This window comes from Pelecanus crispus, chromosome Z (genome assembly GCF_030463565.1).
Source record: "Pelecanus crispus isolate bPelCri1 chromosome Z, bPelCri1.pri, whole genome shotgun sequence".
Classification (NCBI taxonomy): Eukaryota; Metazoa; Chordata; class Aves; order Pelecaniformes; family Pelecanidae; genus Pelecanus; species Pelecanus crispus.
This window is the reverse complement of record NC_134676.1, coordinates 2922128-2927905: the sequence shown is the minus strand read 5'-3', so window position 1 is coordinate 2927905 and position 5778 is coordinate 2922128.

Sequence of the window (5778 nt, the reverse complement as noted above, 5' to 3'; positions counted from 1 at the left end):
AGGGGCCCAAGCCCACCCAGGGCCGCAGCAGCCCCTCGGGGACGGCGGCGTGGGGAGCCGGTGGCTTCGGGAGCGGGGACATCCCCCAGCCGGCGAGGGCCGCGTCCCCTTTGGGTCACGTTCTCCACGGCCACAGGATGTTAGAAGGGGACGGGGACCCCCCCAGGTGTGACAATTTGGGGTGGTTTCGTTGATTTGAGGAGTCGGGGTGAAGCTCGCTCGCGCCGTCAACACAGACAAAGCGGCGTTGAGCACCACGGCTCAGGGCAGGCAAGCGGCACCGCAGGCCCGAGGGTGACAGGTTTGGGTGATGGGTTTGGGTGCCAGGGCCGGCACCCCAGCGCTGGGGGAGGAGGCTGCTCCCTCGGGAGCCAGGGACGTGGCCAAGGACAGCGGCTGTGGGTGGGGACACCCCAAGGAACCAGCGATAGGAGGAGAGGAAATGGGCTCAGGCTGCGTCAGGGGAGGTTTAGATTGGATATTAGGAAAAATTTCTTCACGGAAAGGGTGGTCAAGCATTGGAACAGGCTGCCCAGAGAGGTGGGGGAGTCCCCATCCCTGGAGGGGTTCAAAAAACGGGCAGAGGTGGCACTTTGGGACATGGTTTAGTGGGCATGGGGGTGTTGGGTTGATGGTTGCACTGATGATCTTAGAGGCCCTTTCCAAGCTTAATGATTCCTAGTTTTTACTTTCATTAAAAAATAATCCAGCCACCAAGCCAGGAAACATGGATTTCTTACTCTCCCCCTTGATTGGTTTAGTGGTGGACTTCTTGGTAGTGTAGGTTAGTGGTTGGACTGGATGATCTTAAAGGTCTTTTCCAACCTAAACCATTCTATGATCCTCCCTGTGTGCTCCCATGCAGCTGCCATGATCACCTTGATCCAGATATATTTTTTCCCTTGAATTATGGACTCACAGTTGGTTGCTGACCCAATTCCATGCTTTCCCTGACTTCAGGCAGCCCGACCTGCCCGGCTGCACCGAACCACGGCCCCAGCCTCCACCCGCACGTCGCTCCTCCCCAAAGCATTGCGGGCAGAGAGCGCAGCTTAGCTTTTCCCTTTGCAGCTTCGCATCCCTCCTCCTCCTCCTCCCCGTCCCTAGCACTCCCATGCTGGATTTCACGCCACGGAGCCGTCGCCTGCCGGCCTCCGCGTGTGGCATTGCCGACAGCCCCTTGGCGCAGCTCGTCTGCCCAAACCCCGTTTGTTTTCTTTGCAACAACCTGTACCACCCTCCCCCCCCCCCGCCCAGGCTCCTTCAGCTCCTTTTGCATTTATTTATTTTAAACTTTAGCCAAGCAGTTCCTGGAAAGGCACTGCAACTTTGGAAAAAAAAAAAATGGGCCAATGATATTTTGGAAAAAAAAAACCAACACACCACAAAAAAAAAAAAAAAAAAAAAAACCCCAAACAAAAAACACCTCTTTTTTTTTTTTTTTTTTTTTTATACCAGTTATGCTTCTTTCAGGAGTGGAGCTCTGCGGCACTGGTAAGGTTGTCCTGGCAGCTCCGGGGAGCTGGTGGGCAGAAACGCTGCAGGATGGGGATTCGGAGGTGCCCATTTTTCCCCAAAAAACCATTCCAACCCCAAAACCAAGCTCGGCTGCTGAGTCTTGACCCGTTGGCGGCCTCACCCCAAGGGAAGCAGTGCCCTTTGCCTTCTGCTGGAGCTGCGGACGGCGCAAGCATCCTCACCAGCCATGGAGAGGGGAGCTTTGGTGCCAAGGAGGAGAGGATTGCTGAGCACAGCCCCCCGCCCCAGCGCGCCAGCACCGACTCTCGCAGCAATGAAAGAACAGCACGGAAGCACTGGGGTTTTTTGGTGTTTTGTGGTTTTTTTTTTTTTTTTTTTAAGCACTAAAGCCTTTTGTTGCCAGCTCCTAAGCTGTACCTACTGTCCCTGGGAGCAAATCTGAACCCTGTGGAGAGCTGAGCAGGAACCCCCTACCCCTGGCCGATTTTCGGGACGCAACGGGAGACGCTGCGCACGGGGACGCTCCAGGCTCGCCTGCCCCGCTTCCCACGCCGGCCAGCGAGCAAGATCTGCCACACGCAGCGGAAAACAACCCCGAGGTCCTTCCCCGGCACCTGGGAGAGCTTTCCCATCCTTTTTTCCCCCACTTTGCTCCCAAGAAGGAGCCAGAGGAGGTTTCCCAGGGCAGGGACTGGGATTTCGGAGCTTTTTCGGTGCTGTTGCACGGTGCCAGCTGAGGGACCTGCCGGGCTTTTGGCTGATGCCAGCCCAGCCTGGGGAGAGCCGCTGCAGGGGCTCCCGGGCCGGCACAGAGCCTGGCCAGGAAAGCTTCAGGGGGCTGAAAGGAGGGGAAAAAAAAAAAAAAAAAAAAAAAAAAAATCAAGCTGAATGTTTCCTTAAAACTTCACCTTGAAATTAAAAAAAAAAAAAAAAAATTAAAATTATTTGTTCCTAAGCAGGAGCAGGGCAGAGCGGCTCATGCCGATGCCCGATGGCGAGTGCTTCCCTTTCCATGGCCAAAAGTTAAAATTCCAGGCGAGTTACTCACCATCACAAGTGCTCCTGAGCATGGAAAAATAAATTCACTACAACGAATTGAGAACTGGAGGGTGGTTGGTGTGTTTTTTTTTTTTTTTTAATAAGCCCGTGCCTGTCTTATGCAACGCCGAAGTAACCGCAGCGCTACTTGCTCTACTCAATAAAACATGTTGGAGGGGTTGGGATTTCGGGTGGTTGATGTACGTCTAGAAATAAGGAGGTTACATCTCCCCCTGCTTGAGGTTTTACGGCTGAGGCCTCTTGCTGCAACGCTAAAACCGCCCCAAGACCCGAGTGAAGTAAATTTAAATGCTCTTTGATCTCTTCCCAAGGCTTACTAGTAAAAAAGGCAGTTAAAAAGCAATATTCTGCTCTCCGTGCTCCTGAAGGAAGCGAACAGACAGTCTTGCCGTGGGGCTGCAGGCTCCACCGCCTCCGTACGCCCCGGCGATGTCTGAGCAGCTGATGGGGACGCATCCCCCACCAACGTCGCCACCTCCAAATCCTTGGCCAAGCAGGAGGACATCAAGGCAGCGCATTTGTGTGTACTGCCAACAAGGAGCAGCTGTTTTTTTTTTTACACCCCCACACCCAAATAATAATCAGAAATAGATTTTTTGAGGAAAAAAACCCCTTAGCAGCACCGTCTTGCATCTACCACGCCATGGAAGCCCAACAAGGGTCTCCTGCAACACCCTCATGGGGAGCAGAGCCCGACCCACCGCCTGGCCGCAGGAACAGCCTCCGGCAGCACTATGAGCAATATTTATAAAGATAATCTTCGCAGGCAGCCCGCGTTAAAATGCCTTTTCCTATTAATGGTTGTCGCCCGCCTTCATGCCAGGGAAGCGCCAGGCGCTCCGCTTTGCCTCAAAGCTCCTTTCGGAGGGGAACAGCTCCCTCCCGCAGGTCCCCGTTGGTGAGAAACGGGGATGTGTGCTTCGACAGGGAGCACGAATAAATCTGCGTGAACACCGCCGAAGCGTTCAAGCACCCTGCAACGCCCAGCCTGAGGAGATGGCAGCAGGGCTCCTTCCAACAGCAAAACCCGAGTCGAAAGAGGAGAAGAGAAGGCGGCCATTGGCGAAGAGGGGACAGGGTGACTGCAGCAGGAAACATGAAAGCGCTCTGCACTGGGCCTGGGGTGCAAACCTCCGGCAGAGCGGGAGGGAAGGCGACGGGAGACCCACGCAACTTGATGCAGGAGCTCCTTCCACAACGGGGCCGGAGGAGGCCACAGCAATGATGCGAGGGCTGGAGCAGCTCTGCTGTGAGGCCAGGCTGGGAGAGCTGGGGGTGCTCAGCCTGGAGAGGAGAAGGCTGCGGGGAGACCTGACTGCGGCCTGGCAGTGCTGGCAGGGGCTCAGGAGAAAGATGGGGACGGGCTTTTTAGCAGGGCCTGGAGTGACAGGACAAGGCGTGATGGTTGTAAACTAAAAGAGGGGAGACTTAGACTGGATATAAGGAAGAAATGTTCTACAGTGAGGGTGGTGAAGCACTGGCACAGGTTGCCCAGAGAGGTGGGAGATGCCCCATCCCTGGAAACATCCCAGGCCAGGTTGGACGGGGCTCTGAGCACCCCGATCCAGTTGAAGATGTCCCTGCCCATGGCAGGCAGTTGGACTGGATGATCCTCAAAGGTCCCTTCCCACCCAAACCATTCTGTGATTCCTGCTGCCGGTTGATGCTCGCAAACACGAGTGCATGGGTTTATCTTGCAGCTGCAGCAAAATAACTCCGAGACGTGCATTTCTGAGCCTTGCAAAAAGCTGCGGCTCTGCCGTCCAGAAGGCCACGAGTCGCTTTTGGAAGGCAGCCTGTCAAGCCAGCGATTCATGGCAGAGAAGATTCTTCGCACGTGGAGTCCCCCAGCCGCACCAAAGTGGCCCGGGCCGCGGCGCACGAAGGGCTGGGAAAGCCCCGGGGTGGGGGACGTCAGGCCCCGGGCTCCACGGGCTCCTCCAAGCGACAACCATGAAGACAGCGAAACGTTCGAGTTAATGGAAACAAGTCTTTATTAAGTAACTTTTAATATCAGAAAAATAAAACTCTTATAATTCTCTTTACAGCAAATATATAATATCAGTGCTTTGGCCATCATAAGTTAAAGGCCCTTTATCATAAAATATATGGTTTTTAAACTTTACTCAAATTGAATTTATAATCCCTATGACCTCCCTACATATACATAACAAAAAGTGTAGTAAAATTAGCAAATACTAAACTATATCGATAGTTTATCATTCTTAGTTTGTGGTTTATAGAAATGGTACACGCACCTAATGTCTGTCGATTCCTTGGCTTATTAGTTGCCGTGTACGATGCAATAAAATACAAAATACATGCTTGGTGAACGTTTGTTCGTATCTACAAGCCTGAAGCTAGAGATTAGGTTTCAATACTGACATGTAACTATTCTACAAGCAATTATAGCATTAAAGTTATGCAGTACATAATATGCCATCAAGGCAACTCTTATACTGAAAATCATAAAATAAAAACCGTTATCTGTAAACTTTTATACGAAATGTAACTCTTCAAGTGGAAATAAAAAATAAAATTTTCTGTATATTTACTAGTTCAATACACGTAGAATTTTTGTGTTATACTGAGAAAAAAGCTTTGTCTTGGGAAAATAATGCTTCAAAAAAAATAGAAAAATCCACCAGAACTCCGCTTTGTGTCTTTTTTTTGTTTTTGTTGTTTTAATATATGCCAGCACAGATTTGGGAACGTACTGAGGATGAAGAAGCTAGAAACATCCACAGGTTGAAATGTAAGAAGCACATTCAAAAGACTTTTGGTTTTTTTTTTTTTCTTTTCTCCTTATGATTGGAAAGACAGTTTTGAAATGAAGTAAACTGATTGCAGGGCCACTGTCACAGCTGCTGTCATGAATAATACAAGGGCACGTACGCAACTCCCCCTTTTTCCTTTTCCTTACTAAAAATAAAATATATATTTATATATGTGCAAGACAAGTATGGATTGAACATAAAAATGCTTCACATTTTGAACTATATACTCTCTAAAAAAAAAATGTAATTTAAGAACAGCTTGATCGGACTAATGAACGGAATGTCAGCATCCTCACTATTAGTCGAAGTATGTGCATCCCAAAGCCCTCACTGAAACGGGATGAAGCCAGCCAGACTTTTCCGCATTACATTAAGAAAAGCGGTGGGTAGGAATTCACAAATCGAGATGTTCCTGATCCTCTGAACTTACTGCCCTTCACACGTCGGGCAAAATGGAGGTGCG